At 33.0% G+C, this 16,206-nt stretch overlaps 1 pseudogene; it reads left to right on the top strand.

The window, feature by feature from the left end:
- The first annotated feature begins 12,350 nt into the window (after positions 1 to 12,350).
- Positions 12,351 to 14,586, top strand: LOC146921003 (uncharacterized; annotated as a pseudogene).
- Positions 14,587 to 16,206: the final 1,620 nt, after the last annotated feature.

Below are 16,206 nucleotides of genomic sequence, written 5' to 3'. Positions count from 1 at the left end.
GGATGGTGGTGGTGCTGCTGCATTCATGTTGTTTTAAGATATAAAAGAAGAAAATGTGTGTGTACTTACGATGTTGGGAAAGAAAGGAAAGGAAACATGGGCTGGCTGATAGAAATTAGAAAAGAAAACTAATAGGCTCTGCACTGATAAAAATAAAAAAATAAGGTTGGGCCATTGTGCCTTGTTCAGATCTGCCCATAATTAGGGGCATTCTGCTCTTTATCCAACAATTTTTGCTCGCTCCCAACTGAAAAGACCAAAACGCCCCTACATGAGTTAACTCACGCTAGTGTTAAATCTATGTGAGTTAACTCACACTACGTGCTGTTTTAAGGCCAGGAAGAACCTTATTTTCTCATTTCCCATCTAAAGTCCTAAAATCTCTCAAATCACTTAAATCCGAAATTCCTTTAACTTCAAGTCAAACAACACTCCAATAACAAGTAAGTTTTCATAATCAAACACCAATAACTTATTTATATTTATATGTTAGATTTTTCCTCTTAAATTATATATATTTTTTTAGTTTTAGGGTTTTATTTAAATTTTGATTTTTTGCATGTGATTTATATGTTTTGATGTTTGCATGTTTATATTGTAGTTATGAGTTTTAGAGTTTTGTTTAAATTTTTATTTTTTGCATGTGATTTATATGTTTAGATGTTTGATTTTTTGCATGTGATTTATATGTTTAGATGTTTATATGTTTATGTTGTAGTTATGAGTTTTAGGGTTTATGTATAATTTGCATTCTATGTGTTTGAAAAAATGTTTGAATGAGTTTTTCATTGATTGTTTAATTTTTTATGGTGTAGATTTGAAACAATGACCGATTTGTTCAATGCTTGCGTACGCTTCAACGATGGAAATCCTCAGATGTTCAAGGTTCGGTACATTAATGTCACGTTAAAAGGTCTCACAGATCAACTCGATGAAATCAACCAAAGACTCAACCCCGGAGACACAAGGAGAGTGGAATACATTTGATATGAACGTTCAACGTTGGACGAGGGGAGAATAACGTTCAGTCGGCTAGAATTAAAGAACGACGACAACGTGAGAAACATGTTCTCGATTTTTGGCAGCACATCATGTTCTCGTGGATCGATATGTTTGTCACATTGCTTAGATCAACTGAAGATATTCTCAACAGTTTGATTCCGCCAGAAGATCGTGATTAGGTAGGGAATGCACCTTACAACTACAATAATTGTCTTACCTCTGAAATTAGATAAGGTCAAACCTGTTAAACAACAACTCTCAAGCATTCACCCGGAAGTTCTATTGTTCCTTTCAAAAATTAGGTAGTGTCTTTATTTTGTTGGAATTTAAATTAAATTCTTGTTAGTTTGCTGAAGATGTTGGTATTGTGTCTTATACTGAATGTAGTGATTTGCAAGCCCCTTTGAAAAGTCAAAAGATTAAGAGAACACAACATGTCTTCTGCAGAATCAACTATATAGGTTATCACATCAAATTCCTTCATATAAGATGAGGGTCACAAAAGGGAATGCACCTCTAAGGGGTTCTTTTGAATTAGATCGTGCTCCTCTATCAATTGAAACCAGTCAGTTGGCAGGGCAGTAAGATTCAATTCAAAACAACCTCTTGGAATGCATTCCTTTATGTGATGATGGGAATGCACCTCGAAGAGGTTTCTTTGAGCTGGATCGTGCTCATCTGTCAATTGAAATTTGTCAGATGGTAGGGCAGTAAGATTCAATTCAAAGCAACCTCTTGGAATACATTCCATTTTGTGATGACTCATTCTATATGAAGGAATTCAATGTGATAACATATATAGTTGATTTTGTAGAATACATGTGTTGTATTCTCTTAATTCTTTTGAGCTTTCAAAGGGCGTTGTAAATCACTACGCTAAGTATAAGACACTTCAATGCCAATATTTTCGGCAAACTTTCAAGAATTAAATTTAAATCCAACATCATGATGATACCAGATATATTTAGGGAGAATGTAATGTAATGTGTCACTTATTTATTTATTCAATACGCAACTTTATTCGACTTGAATTTATTCGAATTTATTTATTTAATACACAAATTTTATTCGAATTCACGCTGGGTTTAATTAGTCTTTATTCAAATTTAATTATTTAATACGCAACTTTTATTCGACTTGAATTTATTTATTTAATACGCAAATTTTATTCGAATTCACTCTGGGTTTAATTAGTCTTTATTAGAATTTATTTATTTAATACGCAATTTTTATTTAAATTCACTTTATTTGAATTTATTTATTCAATACACAATCATAAAATAAATGCAAATATAAACAAAAGTAAAGGAACAAAAATAATAGACATAAAATCTCATTTTATTAATATAATAGATACATTTACAATGGGGTAAAACTAAATCTGCGTAAAAAAAAACCACAAGAAAACAAACTTGCCTGGGGTAAAGTTAAATCTGCAGATTTAGTTTTACCCCAAGAAGGGGTAAAACTACATCTACTTCATTTTACCCCAAGAAGACTGGTCACCAATCATCTCCAATTCAAAGCAACCTCTCAAGATTTTCAAAGACGCCTTTTTCTATGCAAGGTCAAGGATGGAAAAACAACATTGTTGTTGTAGAAGAAAGAGAAGGGAGGAGAGTGAGGAGGAGAGAATGTGAGAAATGGCGTCAGAAACAGTGAAGAGGATGAGGGTATTTATAGGTGGTTTAGGGTAACATAGGCTTTAACAACACCTAATGAGGTCAAAAAACGTGTAAAAACTTATAAAAAAAACGTGTAAAATCAATTAAAATACATTGACCACTGTAAAAAAAAGTGTTCTTGGTGCATTAACAACCGGCCATCCTGCGTGAGTTAACTCACGTCACCAGCCAAAGGTGCATGAGTTAACTCACGTTGCATGCATGGGGAGCGTGAGTTAACTCACGCATGAGCATTTTGGTCTTTTCAGTTGGGAACGAGTAAAAAGTGTTAGGTAAAGAACAAAATTCTAATTTGGGGGTAGGTTTCTTAATAATACTAATGTAGTGAAATCACAATCAGGGTCGGTATCTATCAACCAAAAACCTTCAGGTAGTAGATTAAATATAAGCAAAACAAAGGATAATACTTTATCAGATTAATTGCAATATTGAAAAACATATAAGACTGACTCATGTAAGAAATTCTAGGGGGACTACCAGATTTACACTTCTTGAGCATTTGCTTATGCAAAATTTTCTAATTTTCTTGGTATTGGTGAATTAATATGGCAAATGTCCACTGTCGGTTGATTTTCCAATAAGGAAGATGGTATGAGGTGGGTTGTACACTTGTAGTTGTAAAGAGGGATGAATCCATTGTATGTCTATTGTGTTCCGTCGTGAGTCCTTCTCCATCAGAGGGGGATGGTGTACTTGTGAGTGTGCTGACACTCAAATCAGTGAATGGTCAAGAGAGTGAGACAAATAATAGGGTAAAGAGTGATATATATGATCCAACACTCCACATTAGTATTCATAAGAAATAAGTAGGGTTTTTGGTTGTTAGACGTTTACCTAAACATTGTCCTCAACGGACACATGTAGAGATATGGAGGTAGTCACAACATTGGATCCAAACTGGACGGTCCAAACCACGATCCATATTAGGATTTAAGGCGTGTTCATGAGATGATCCACCTTAAGTTGGATTTCAGCTGGACCTCGGTACTGACTTGAATCCTAACCCGAATTGAGCCTCGACCCAGTCTGAAACAAAAGACATTGGTTGCATGTCATCACTTTAAACGATGTGAGACTTCAGCTTCTGCATATCTACAGTAGCCTGCTCAAAATGTGCATATTGTGAAACATATAGATCTCACTCTTTCCACACACAAAGTGGAGAAACATCAAACTTGCAATATTAAACAACAGGACACCACGAGTACCGACTTGAAGCTTAATTATGAAAGAAAAGAAAATTATATTATCAAATAACTAGATGCTCAAAGAGCAAGTCTCTTTCTATCAAAAATATTAATGTAGGTTTTTTTATGAGATGAAGTGTTTCTATCAAATATTTTTTATTTTATATGCAAATTAGTGATTAAAAGGTTAAAAAAGATGAAAATAAATTGATTTTCTATATCTATGACATAAAAGAGGAGAAAAATATTTTTCGATATTTATAACATAAGAGGGGAGAACAAACCATTTTTCTATATTGAGTAAACTACACTCCTCTCTCTTGAAAGAAAGTCTCATCCCCTCTTATGTTAAACTATACACTCCCCTTCCCACATATTCAAAACATATTAGAAAATATTTCACTCCCCACCCCTGAAAGAATTTTGAATTGTACATTCCCCACTCCTCTTATGTTAAAATCTACAATTTCCTCCTTTAATAATTTTTTTTATTTCAAGTAATTTATAAAAAAAATCGAAAAACACTCCGAAGAAAAATAGTAGCGTGGATCCACTTTAATATAATTAGAATTCAAATTCGTATTTTTCTCTATTTTTTATTCCCAATTTCATAAACATGTTGTTTTAAACCCCATTATAAATTATAAAATATAAAACAACACAAAATAAAATTAAAATGAGTGAAAAATTACTAAAGTCGATAAAATATGATTATTTAAAAATGAATTCTATATTTTAAGTTATAAAATTAATAACAAAATATTTAAATTTAATCATCAATGACATTTAAATTACAAATAAAGGATTTTTTTCCTTAACTGGTGTTTTAAAATTAGTAGATATCGTAAAATTATTTATTTATTTTAAAATATATTAAATTATAGTGCATATTTAATTATTAAGGGAGGGGATTGTAATTCAAGCATCTCATGGGGGAGGGGAGTATAAGTTTTATTTTTCAAGGGAGGGGGAATGTATATTTTTACTTAAAAGGGGAGAGGAGTCTAATTCAATCTTCTTTTAGGGGAAGGAAGTGTAATTTTCTCTTCTATTTTAAGAGTTTTATCGAGGGCACTATAGGCATTTTAGTTGACATTAATTTAAAAGTATTAATAATAAATTAATTAATTTAAAATTATTAATAATAGAAGAAGTAGATTCAAAACAATAATAGTGTGTGTAACAAAAAAAACAATAATAGCGTGTGATAGAGAGAACTTCTATTTTAGCGTTGAGTTGAGACACACAACACACATATATACCATCTTCCCTTTCATTTCTGTTTACTCAACAACACAACCACACCACCAAAGAAAAAACTTAATAACCACCATCTTCCCTTTCATTTCGGTTTACTCTACCACACAACCAAGCCACCAAAGAAATCTCTGCATTGATGCAGAAACGGAAGAACTTAGGTGAGTCAACAACCCAAGTTAACAACCATGTAAACATTGATCCACTCTCTCTTCTTTCCTAATTTTGATGTCACTAACGTATGCCATATTTTAACTTCTAGACTAGTAGTATGTATAATATGAAATTAGTTAAACCTTGCTATGTTATTTCGCGGAATTTGGTCATGATTTTGCCTTATAGAAAACTATAAATTATTTAAAGGAGACATTTATATTGAAAAAGATTAGTTTAAGTGACATTTATATTGAAAAAAGTTAGTTTAAGTGGAAGTCATTTTTCATTTGGTGATGGACCATAGAGTTTTAATTGACCAATATTAATAATGACTAAAAAAGTAATCATATGTTTTTCTCTTATTAAGCGGCAACTAGGAGATGGAATTACCATCAAAGCTCATAAAAACGTTTGTGGAGAACATTTGGGCATGGGTGGAATTGGAAAATGGCAGTGAACACATAACATAATTCTGCTGTTTTATGTCATAGATATAAAAATAATAATTTATTTTCATCTTTTTAAAAATTTTAATCACGAATTTGCATATAAAATAAAAGAGGAGAAAAACTATTTTTCTATATTTATGACATAAGAGAGGAGAATAAACCATTTTTTTATATTTTAAGAGTTTGATTGAAGACCCTCTAGACATTTTGGTGGACATTAGTTTTAATATATTAATTGATAATAGAAGTAGTAGATTCAAAACAATAACATTGTGTGAGTTTTAATACATTAATTAATAATAGAAGTAGTAGATTCAAAACAATAACAGTGTGTGTGATAGAGAGAGAGAACTTCTATTTCATCGTTGATGCACACAACACACATACCGTCTTCCCTTTCATTTCTCTTTATCGAGGGCACTCTAGGCATCTTGGTGGATATTAATTTAAAAGTATTAATAATAGAAGTAGTAGATTCAAAACAATAATAGTGTGTGTAATAGAGAGAGAACTTCTATTTCAGCGTTGAGTTGAGACACTCAACACACATATATACCATCTTCCCTTTCATTTCTCTTTACTCAATAACACAACCACGCCACCAAAGAAAGGGAAAGCAAAGATGCAGAAAAGGAAGAACTTGGGTGAGTCATTAGCCCAAGTCAACAGCCAGGTAAACTTTTGATCCACTCTATAAGTTTTAACTTTTAGACTAGTAGTATACATAATATGAAATTAGTTAAACCTTGCTGTGTTATTTCTCTGAATTTAGTCATGATTTTACCTTATAGAAAACTACATATTATTTAAAGGAGACAATTATATTGAAAAAGATTAGTTTAAGTGGAAGTCATTTTTCATTTGGTGATGGACCATAGTGTTTTAATTGGCCAATATTAATGACTAAAAAAGTAATCTTATGTTTTTCTCTTATTAAGCTGCAACTAGGAGGTGGAATTACTATTAAAGCTCGGCAACACGTTTGTGGACCAACCTTTGGACATGGGTGGAATTGGTACATTCCCTACTAGCTTCTCTGTTTTTTATTTTGTTGGTAATTTTGCACATTCAAGTGCAATTTTAATTCAAACAATCCATACAATATCTTTGATATAAATCACTTTTGTTGCAAAAGCATTCAAACACAATATGTTGACTCACTTTTAACCAAAATTAATTTTTTTAAATTAAATTTTGGTCATTCAAACACAATGACATGTAACCTCTGCATTAATTTTTAGTTTTGAAAAGACCTAGCAATACACTACATAAAATAAATATTTTTTTTAAAAGAGCAAAAAAAAAACTTTATATTGTTTGTTTTATTTTATTTTTTGAGAGGATAGTTATAATATTTGTTGTTAAAACTTTGCTATTTTGTACGGCAAATATGTGCCCAAGATTACAAGGGCTCTAAAATAATAAGAAAAAAAAAATTATATTGTATTTTTATTTGTAAATATGTAGCTTAATAGGTTGAAGAGTAAACTGAATTAAGGAGATTTTTTTTTGTGGTGGCCGGGATTTGAACCCCGGACCTTGCATATAATATGTATTGTCCATACCAACTAAGCTACGTTCACAAGGTCAAACTGAATCAAGGAGATAATAGAGAGTATGAAGGACATTTGGATATTTTGGTTGTATTATGTGCTGGAAAAGAAATTAATGAAAGAAGTAAAATTTAGATGAGGGGGAATATGCTGAAAAAAAAAAGTTAATGGAAGAAGTAAAATTTAGATGAGGGGAATATGCTGGAAAAAAATTAATGAAAGAATAGAAGTAACATTTAGATGTGGGGAATTAAAACCAGGACCACAAAGCTTCTTCCATTATGCACTGCCACTAGGCCGCTCCTACATAAATGAAAGAATTCCAGCGTTATTAATATATATATTCATGTTTTCAATTCATGGTATAAGCAAAAAAAAAAAAAGTTTAGGCCCTTAAATTTTGGAGGCTCGGCTCAGTAGAGCTATTTGTACCCCCAAGGAACGGCCCTGACTTCTATGCAGTTGAGCCATGCACTAATAATTTTTTGTGGTTGATATTTGCAGGAAACTACCGGTATTCACATACCACACCACAATGAGTAAACAAGTGGAGCTTATCTTTCTCAGCTTTATGCTCTGGATCTCATCTATCATTGCAGGAGGTGTGGACAACTTGATTCATTCGAAGGAAGACAACTTGATGTTTAATCCAAGCTCAGGAGATTCGGACAAGGTTACTCATTCAAACACAGTAGAGTTTGAGAAGTACGACCTTGATGGTGAGGGCAGTCCCAACGAACAAATGAAGTACGACCTTGATGGTGAGGGTAGTCCCAACGGACAAATGAAGTACGACCTAGACGATGTGCTTCGTCCCAGCGGACAAACTCAAGAGAGGAAATGAGTCGAACCATTGTTTTTTGGAGAGAAACTCTTAGAAGAAGGTGCAGTAATGCCATTGCTAGATATTGGGGATAAACTACCTAAAAGATCGTTTTTACCACCTGGTCTACATAATAACCCTACACCACATGATACCAACTCCATTTTAACTTTATATATTTGCTGATTTGTATTTGTATTAATTCTCAAACTTGACCTTCTCATGTGACTCTAATGAACCAACAAAGGTACAATACAACAACCCTTTCCAATCCAAAAATCGATGAATGCTAAGAACATAAGAAACACACCTCAAAACTATACACCCTTTCTAGTATTAAACAAAACGCGTGAAATTAAATTTTCAAGGGTTATAAATACGCCCAATCTGATTCATATTGTACATGCAAACAAACAACAGACCAAGGTGTGGATTCATTCTCTATTTAATTCAATGCTTTCGAAATTCAATGTTATTTTTAGAATTTTGCTCTTCACCCTGCACATTTCGCTCTTCATTGATTTTTGGCTTATCCTTTACTTTGAATATTCATTTAGAAAGGTTATAATAATGAATATATTGCAGGTGTGACTAATAACTAACTACTAGAGAAGCCTCATAAAAAAGTGATTTTTGCTATCATCTCTTTAGATAAATGGTTGCTTCTATGATGTCATGATGCACAGGTTTTGGTTGCTGCTAAACTTTATAAATTTTACTAATCCTTACACTACAAAAAAACAGAAGATTTCCGGCAGTTTTATTATGGCGGTTGTTTGCTTCAGTTTAGTTTTATGTTTGCTTCAGTTTCAGTTTTATACCTTTCAGTCTTATTTAACATTCTCCTTGTATTTATATTGGTGATGATTGGTTGTATTTATTGTATTGCTTTATTGTGTTAACACTATTCTTGGTATTTTCTTCTAGCGTTCTCTCACTAATCTTCAGTGGTGTTAACTTCACAAGAACAACAAGGAGGTTGACTATTATAATGGATTCTTACATTCTTTCATTTTATACAGCTTGTTCATGAAATTGTTCATGTGGATCATTTGTGGAATCAACTTGATTCACCCACGCATTACATAGTACTCCCTCATCTCATGTAATGATTCACTTTATATTTGTCATTAAATGATTAATTGGAATGATAAATAAGAATGTTTGCATTAATATGCTTTTTTGTGAGATGCTTTTATAAGGTAGTTAAATATGCTTGACATATAGGTACTCTGATTTCTTGTCTTATCTCTTGAATCTTGTAAGTGGTATATTTTTTCTTTTACTAAAAGTAATCCTTGTTTCTTAACCTAAAAAGTTTTAGGAGCGTACAAGTCTTTATGAGCAATGTCATGTACTGATGGCAGTTCCTGTTCTGGTTTAGTAGTTGGTGTTTTTCTGTTCTTCATATAGTTTTGTTTTTCAGTTATGTATTACAATCTATGTAGTTTTGTTTCAGTACTTTGGGAGAGTTAATGATAGAAAGACAAGTGATCAATGGGGGATTGTTTTTGAAACTCAGGTTCCTCTTTGTCTTCCTCTTTTAATGATTTTTTTTATCAAGTTCTATTGTTTTGTGACTTAGCATTATGTGAACCTTATTTGATCTATGTGTACGTGTGTGTGTGTGCATGTATCAGAGAAATTCAAGAACAGCATAACATAAAGGAGAAAAGGAGGACCATACATATGTAGAAGAGATCAAGATAAACTCTACAACATAATTGAAGAGCTTATGTTTAGTTTATAAACATTCATTTTTTTTTAAAGAACTTTATAAACATTCATGGTTGCTGGACTATGTTACATTGTAATATTACGATTTATGTACAAAAATTATTTATATTAGTATTAATAATTGCTATGTAGGCGTGTCATTCAGTTTTTTTATTTTGTTCAAAAAAGTGACTATTATGGCGGTTCAAACTGCCGCTATGTGCATAATTTTTTTCCTTAAAAATGGGCATTACGGCAGTTGAAACTGCCACTATGTTCTTTTTTTTTTTTTTTGCTGAAAAAGTGTATATTGTGGTGGTTTAAACCGCCGGTTTAACCAAACGCGTATTACGGCAGTTAGCATGGCGGTCCTTCTTAACTCGCCGCTTTAAACTTTGTGGCAGACAAAATTTCGGCAGCTTTAAGTAACCGCCGGAACATCCAAATTTTAGCCGCTGGAAAATACACATTTTTTTGTAGCGCACCTCAAGTAATGCCGCACACCTTAAGTAACGCTGCGCTACTTAACTTACGCAGCGTGAGTTAAGTCACGCAGTGTTACTGTTTTCGTACAAAATCCATCAGTCCAAACTCCAAGCACCATTTTCTTTCCCTCCACCTTCAAAAACTCAAAAAGTGAGAATTTTTGGGTTAAAATTGGTGAGGCGGAGAATTGGCATTTTGCGTTTTTGGATAGACAAAACGCTTACAATGAACTCATGTCCAAGGAGCAGAAGCAGCAAAAGATACCAACAAATGAGCACAATCCAATTGTTTGTGATGATACTCCCACTCCGCAAAAAAAGGAACAAGAATTTGAATGGACGGAAGACTTGGAAGAAGACGACAATTTAGGAATGTCACTGACCTCTTAGTAGGTTATTATAGGTTAGGACAGTTATAGGTCGGTCAGTGTTCGTCCTATTTTTTGGTGGTATTACACCCCGACGTATTTTTTGGTGGCCGGTTATGTAATTTGGATATTTGTGGCCAATATGTAACTAATATTATATATATATTAAATGAAATGAATTATTTTTTTTGGTGGCTGGTTAATGCACACTAATTATTGCTCGCATTACTTACTTTGTCAATAATTATTCAACTACTTATTTTATCTCATTTCTCTCATATTTGTTTTTCATTATATTTTTGTGAAGTGAAATATGTCTGAAGATGCACAAGATCCGGTTAAACTTGAAATTCGTTATGTAGATGTTAAAAAACGGGCTTGGTTGAATGTAAACCCCACAGACAAGTTGGACGGGTTAAAGGCAAAACTTGACGCCTTCTTTATCCAAATTGGTTCAAATCATAGAACACATCTTGTCATAGTAAATGTGCCAGGCCTGAACTTGGGGGAGGATAGGGAAGGTGACTTCTAGAAGACCGTGTATTATCCACAACTTCTCAAAGATGATAGCGACGTTGATTTCATGTTTAGGGTAATGATTGAGAATAACACTTTGTATCTTTTTGTCTGATCCGTTGAAGTGTAATCATTATTTAAGTGTAATAGCGTAATGTTTTCTGAATTTGCGTCCGTATTGTTGAATTTTAATGATTTTGTGTTCATGTAATTTAACGATGAATTTGGGTCATTTTGACCGTTTATGTGAGATTATGTAATTTTATAAATTTATGGACAAATTTGTGTAATTTGGATCATTTACGTGTCATTAAGTGTGTTTAAGTGATTACGGGTCATTACCGGCGAATTTGTGTAATTTGGACTGTTTGGATCGTTATGCGTGATTATGTGATTGTGAAAAAACTGATGTTTTTGTGTAATTTTGATCGATTGTGTCGTATTATCCAATAATCTTATTAAACTGCGTAATTTGGTTCAATTACGAGGTTACGGGTCTTTGATGACATAATTTGCATTCAATGCATATCAATACAACATTTATTGCTGTACTGATATATCAGTATAGCGTGAGTTAACTCGCGCATGAGTTAACACTATGCGTGAGTTAACTAACGCAGTGGTGAGTTAACTAACGCAGTGTTTAACACTTGCGCAACTTAATTGACGCAGTGTTAGTTAACTAGCGCAAAGTTTTACACTTACGTTAGTTAACTAATGTCAGGGTATATTTGAAACGGCTACAGGGCGCGAGCAAAATGTGCAGGTGAAGAGTAGAATTCTTATTTTTATCTTACTAGTTACTGTTGGATAATAAACTTGATTTGGTCCATTGGACTGATCAAGTGTTAGGCCCAAATAGATAATAAATGGTGTAGCCCATAGAAAGTTCTAGAGTCATGTAGAACTAGGTTGATAGAAATATCATTGAGAGAAGTGTGTAGAACTCTCATGTATTTAGTTGAGAGAAGTGTGTAGAACTCTCTCTTAAAGTGTATAGAACTTTCTATTGAAGTGAGTAGAGAGTTATCCTAGGATGTGTCTAGAACTCTACCTAGGATGTGTCTAGAACTCTACCTTAGAGACTATAAAAAGGAGAGATCTTGTCATTTGTAAATCAAGCAAGTCAAACAAGAATCAAAGTATCCTCTCAAGTAATAAAATAGTTATTCTCTCAAATATTGTCTCCTCCTAAATTTCACACAAAGTTCTCACTATGACCTTCTCCATTTCCAACAAAGTGGCATCAAAGCTTAGGTTATGAGAAGAGATTATTCTATAGTTATGGTGGTCAATGGAGCGGCATCCTTCCAAGTTCCACTTCTCAAAGGGAGCATTTATGATAATTGGTGTATCAAAATGATGGCTCTTCTTAGAGCACATGATGTTTGGGAGGTTGTTGAAAAAGGCTATAAGGAATCACAAGATGAGGATTCCTTAACTAAAGCACAAAGAGACACTTTGAAGGATTTAGGAAAAAGAGACAAAAAAGCTCTCTTCCTCATCTACCAAGCATTGGATGAAGATGAGTTCGAGAAAATCTCAAATGCAACATCCGCTAAGGAGGCATGGGATAAACTTAAAACCTCTTGCCAAGGAGAAGACAAGGTAAAGAAGGTACGTCTCCAAACTTTAAGAGGCGAGTTTGAATCCTTGCATATGAAAATGTGAGTCTATTTCAGAGTATTTTTCTAGAGTTATCGCTATCTCAAATCAATTAAAAAGAAACGGTGAAAAGTTAGAAGATGTGAGAATTATAGAGAAGATATTCCGATCATTAGACCCCAAATTCGAGCATATTGTTGTGACAATTAAAGAAACCAAAGATTTAGAGACTATGACAATAGAGCAACTTCAAGGATCTTTGCAAGCTTATGAGGAGAAGCACAAGAAGAAGAAAAAGATCACCGATAAACTCTTCAAGATACAACTAAAAATGAAAGATGAAGGTAAAATAAATGAGGGGAGCCAACAAAGTCAAGGTAGAGGCCGAGGACGAGGTCGCAGTCGAGGACAATTTGGACGTGGCTACGGTACGCGTGGTTCAATTTTTTTCGGATGCAATTATGAGAAAGGAGATACCTCAACTAGAGGACGTGGGAGAGGATATCGAAACATAAGGTATGACAAATCTCAAACTCAATGCTATAATTGTCAGATGTTTGGGCACTACGCTTCAAAGTGTAGATTCTCCAAGAATCAAGTAGAGGAAAAGACCAACTATGTGGAAGAAAAAGACGAGAAATTTGAAACAGTGCTACTAGCACGTGGTAGTAATGAAGGCTTCAATGAAAATTCATGGTGCCTTGACACTAGTGCAAGCAATCATATGTGTGGAAAAAGGAGCATGTTCGTGGAGCTTGATGAATCAGTGCGCGGTAATGTTTCATTTGGCGATGATTCCAAGATTCCAGTGAAAGATAATAAACTTGATTTGGTCCATTGGACTAATCAAGTGTTAGGCCCAATTAGATAATAAATAGTGTAACCCATAGAAAGTTCTAGAGTCATGTAGAACTAGGTTGGTAGAAATATTATTGAGAGAAGTGTGTAGAACTCTCATGTATTTAGTTGAGAGAAGTGTGTGGAACTCTCTCTTGAAGTGTGTAGAACTTTCTATTGAAGTGTGTAGAGAGTTATCCTAGGATGTGTCTAGAACTCTCCCTAGGATGTGTCTAGAACTCTCCCTTAGGCTTTGTTTGGATGCACAAAGAAAGTGAAAGGAAAGAATGAGAAAGGAAAGATTGTCTAAGGAAAGAAAGAGAGTAGAAAGTAAGAGGATTGTTTTGGTTGTATGGTATAAGAGAAAGTGGAATAGAAAGTTGGAGGAAAGAAAGACCTAAATTTAGTAATTGACATTAATACCCTTAAACAAAAATAATATGTTTTTTTTAACAAGCAAAACAAAAATAATATGTTAGCATATATAAACTAATTGTCAATAGTTTTAGTGGAAAAATAAAATGTGGCATAAAACAACCATATGTGCTAACAAAACGTTAGCAGTAAATTATTTAAAAAAAAAGGGTTAGCGTTAGAATTGAAAAAAATAAATGAAAAAAGACAACAACTAGAATAGTAAAATGAGTAAAGTATAAAAATAGGGGCATTAAGGACATTTTGAACAAAATACTTGTATTCCTCAACCATTCCGTTCATATGTGGGTGGAAAACTTTCCAACGTGGGTCCCACAAAAATTCTTTCTTTCCTTCACCTTTATAGGGAGTTCCAAACAACAGAAAGACTTTCTTTCCCTCACCTTTCTCTCCTCACCACTTTCTTTCCCTTAAAACAAACATACCCTTAGAGACTGTAAAAAGGAGAGAGGTTGTCATTTGTAAATCAAGAAAAGACAAACAAGAATCAAATTATCCTCTTAAGTAATAGAAATCGTTATTCTCTCAAACATTGTCTCCTCCTAAATTTCACACAAAGTTCTCACTATAACCTTCTCCATTTCCAACAGTTTCTACTTCCTCCAACTTTTAATCTCTAGTGACTTACTTGTACTACTTGTTTGTTTCGCTATTAACACTACATAGTATCTATATTAGTTTATGATCATTTGTCACTTAAAAATCTTTGTTTTACATGATTTGTCTCTGTAAAGGTTGTTTTGTACTTCCCATGCCATGCAGTATCTACAATTTCTGACTTGTATTGGTTGGCTTGAAAATCTTTATTATTTTACATGATTTGTGTTTGTAAAGGTTGTTTCTTTATATCATTGTTAAGGCCTACCATGCATGCATATGCAGTAATTATTTTTTGTCTTTTATATTTACAGGAAATCATTGACATTCACACACCGGCCACGATGAATAAACACAACTCAACTTTATCAAGAGAAGTATAAATGGTATGAATGAATGGCGTGACAAAGACAGTGAGGTCGACGAGTAAAGATGATGAGGGATAATAATTGGGTATTATATGTTCGGAAAGAAAGTGTTTATAGAATGTAAATACATGTTTCGTTGCATACTGTTCTATTATTGTCATTCTAATCCTATGGTTTGGCTGTAACAAGTAGATCTATTTGACCCAAAAGTATGGATGAAATTAAGCTGTAGCTGTGATACTTCTTCTTGGAGTAGTGCTCATCATGTCTTTCAGGCTCTTGGGTCGGGTTCGGGCCGGATGTTTGAGAATGAGCTGTCTTTGGGTCGTCATTGATTGAGAAGATGGATTGATTATAGGAATTAATTGATAAAAATTGCTTCAGGTTTTCTTCAACGTACCTTTTAGTTTAATTAAGTTCTATTATTTTAATTGGAAAAAGTTATTATATATATTCTCTCGATCATTATTATAAACTAAAAATCATTTTTTAGATTTATTGAATAAATAATGTATTTTTTTAAGGAATAAATTTATTTTGTATTATTAAGTTTAACATAAGTGATGTTTGATGAATAAATAAATGATTAGATACTGCAGTTTGTGTTAAAGTAAATACTCGACTTTGCACTCATCATTTCCCTTGTTGTTTTTGCTTTGGTTCGATACACTATTTAGAGAATTATGGTTTTGTTGTTGTTTAGTTATTTAAGGTTGTGACGTATAATCTCAACTAGAACTTTTACCCGTGCTACCGCCCGGGTCATAAACAATAGAAAAACTAATATATTGCAATATGATCCATTAATAAAATGCAATGATATCTCCTATTTACGGACGGGTCATATCGGCTATATATAAAAATAAAATATATCATTTTATTGATTTGAAAAGAAAATAAGTTGTATGATACGTACCGTTTACTTAACATTAACATAATTAATTATAAAATACGAAATACTTCTCTATAGACTATGTTTGAAGTTACATTAGTATCTTTACCGTTTTCATCGGTTATCATAATCTTCAATCATTCTCTTGAAATAACTCTAGAAAATATGACATATAATTGATTATGTAAAAACACAAATGTTGACAAATATATTCCAACATTTTTATGCGATTGACCATTACTCTTGTTAACAGTCTATTTCAAATGAAACCGTAT

This window comes from Medicago sativa, chromosome 5 (assembly GCF_051527215.1).
Source record: "Medicago sativa cultivar Bolivia chromosome 5, Bolivia_mono, whole genome shotgun sequence".
NCBI lineage: Eukaryota > Viridiplantae > Streptophyta > Magnoliopsida > Fabales > Fabaceae > Medicago > Medicago sativa.
The sequence above is the reverse complement of the archived record's forward strand: the minus strand, read 5'-3'. Positions and strand labels throughout refer to the sequence as shown.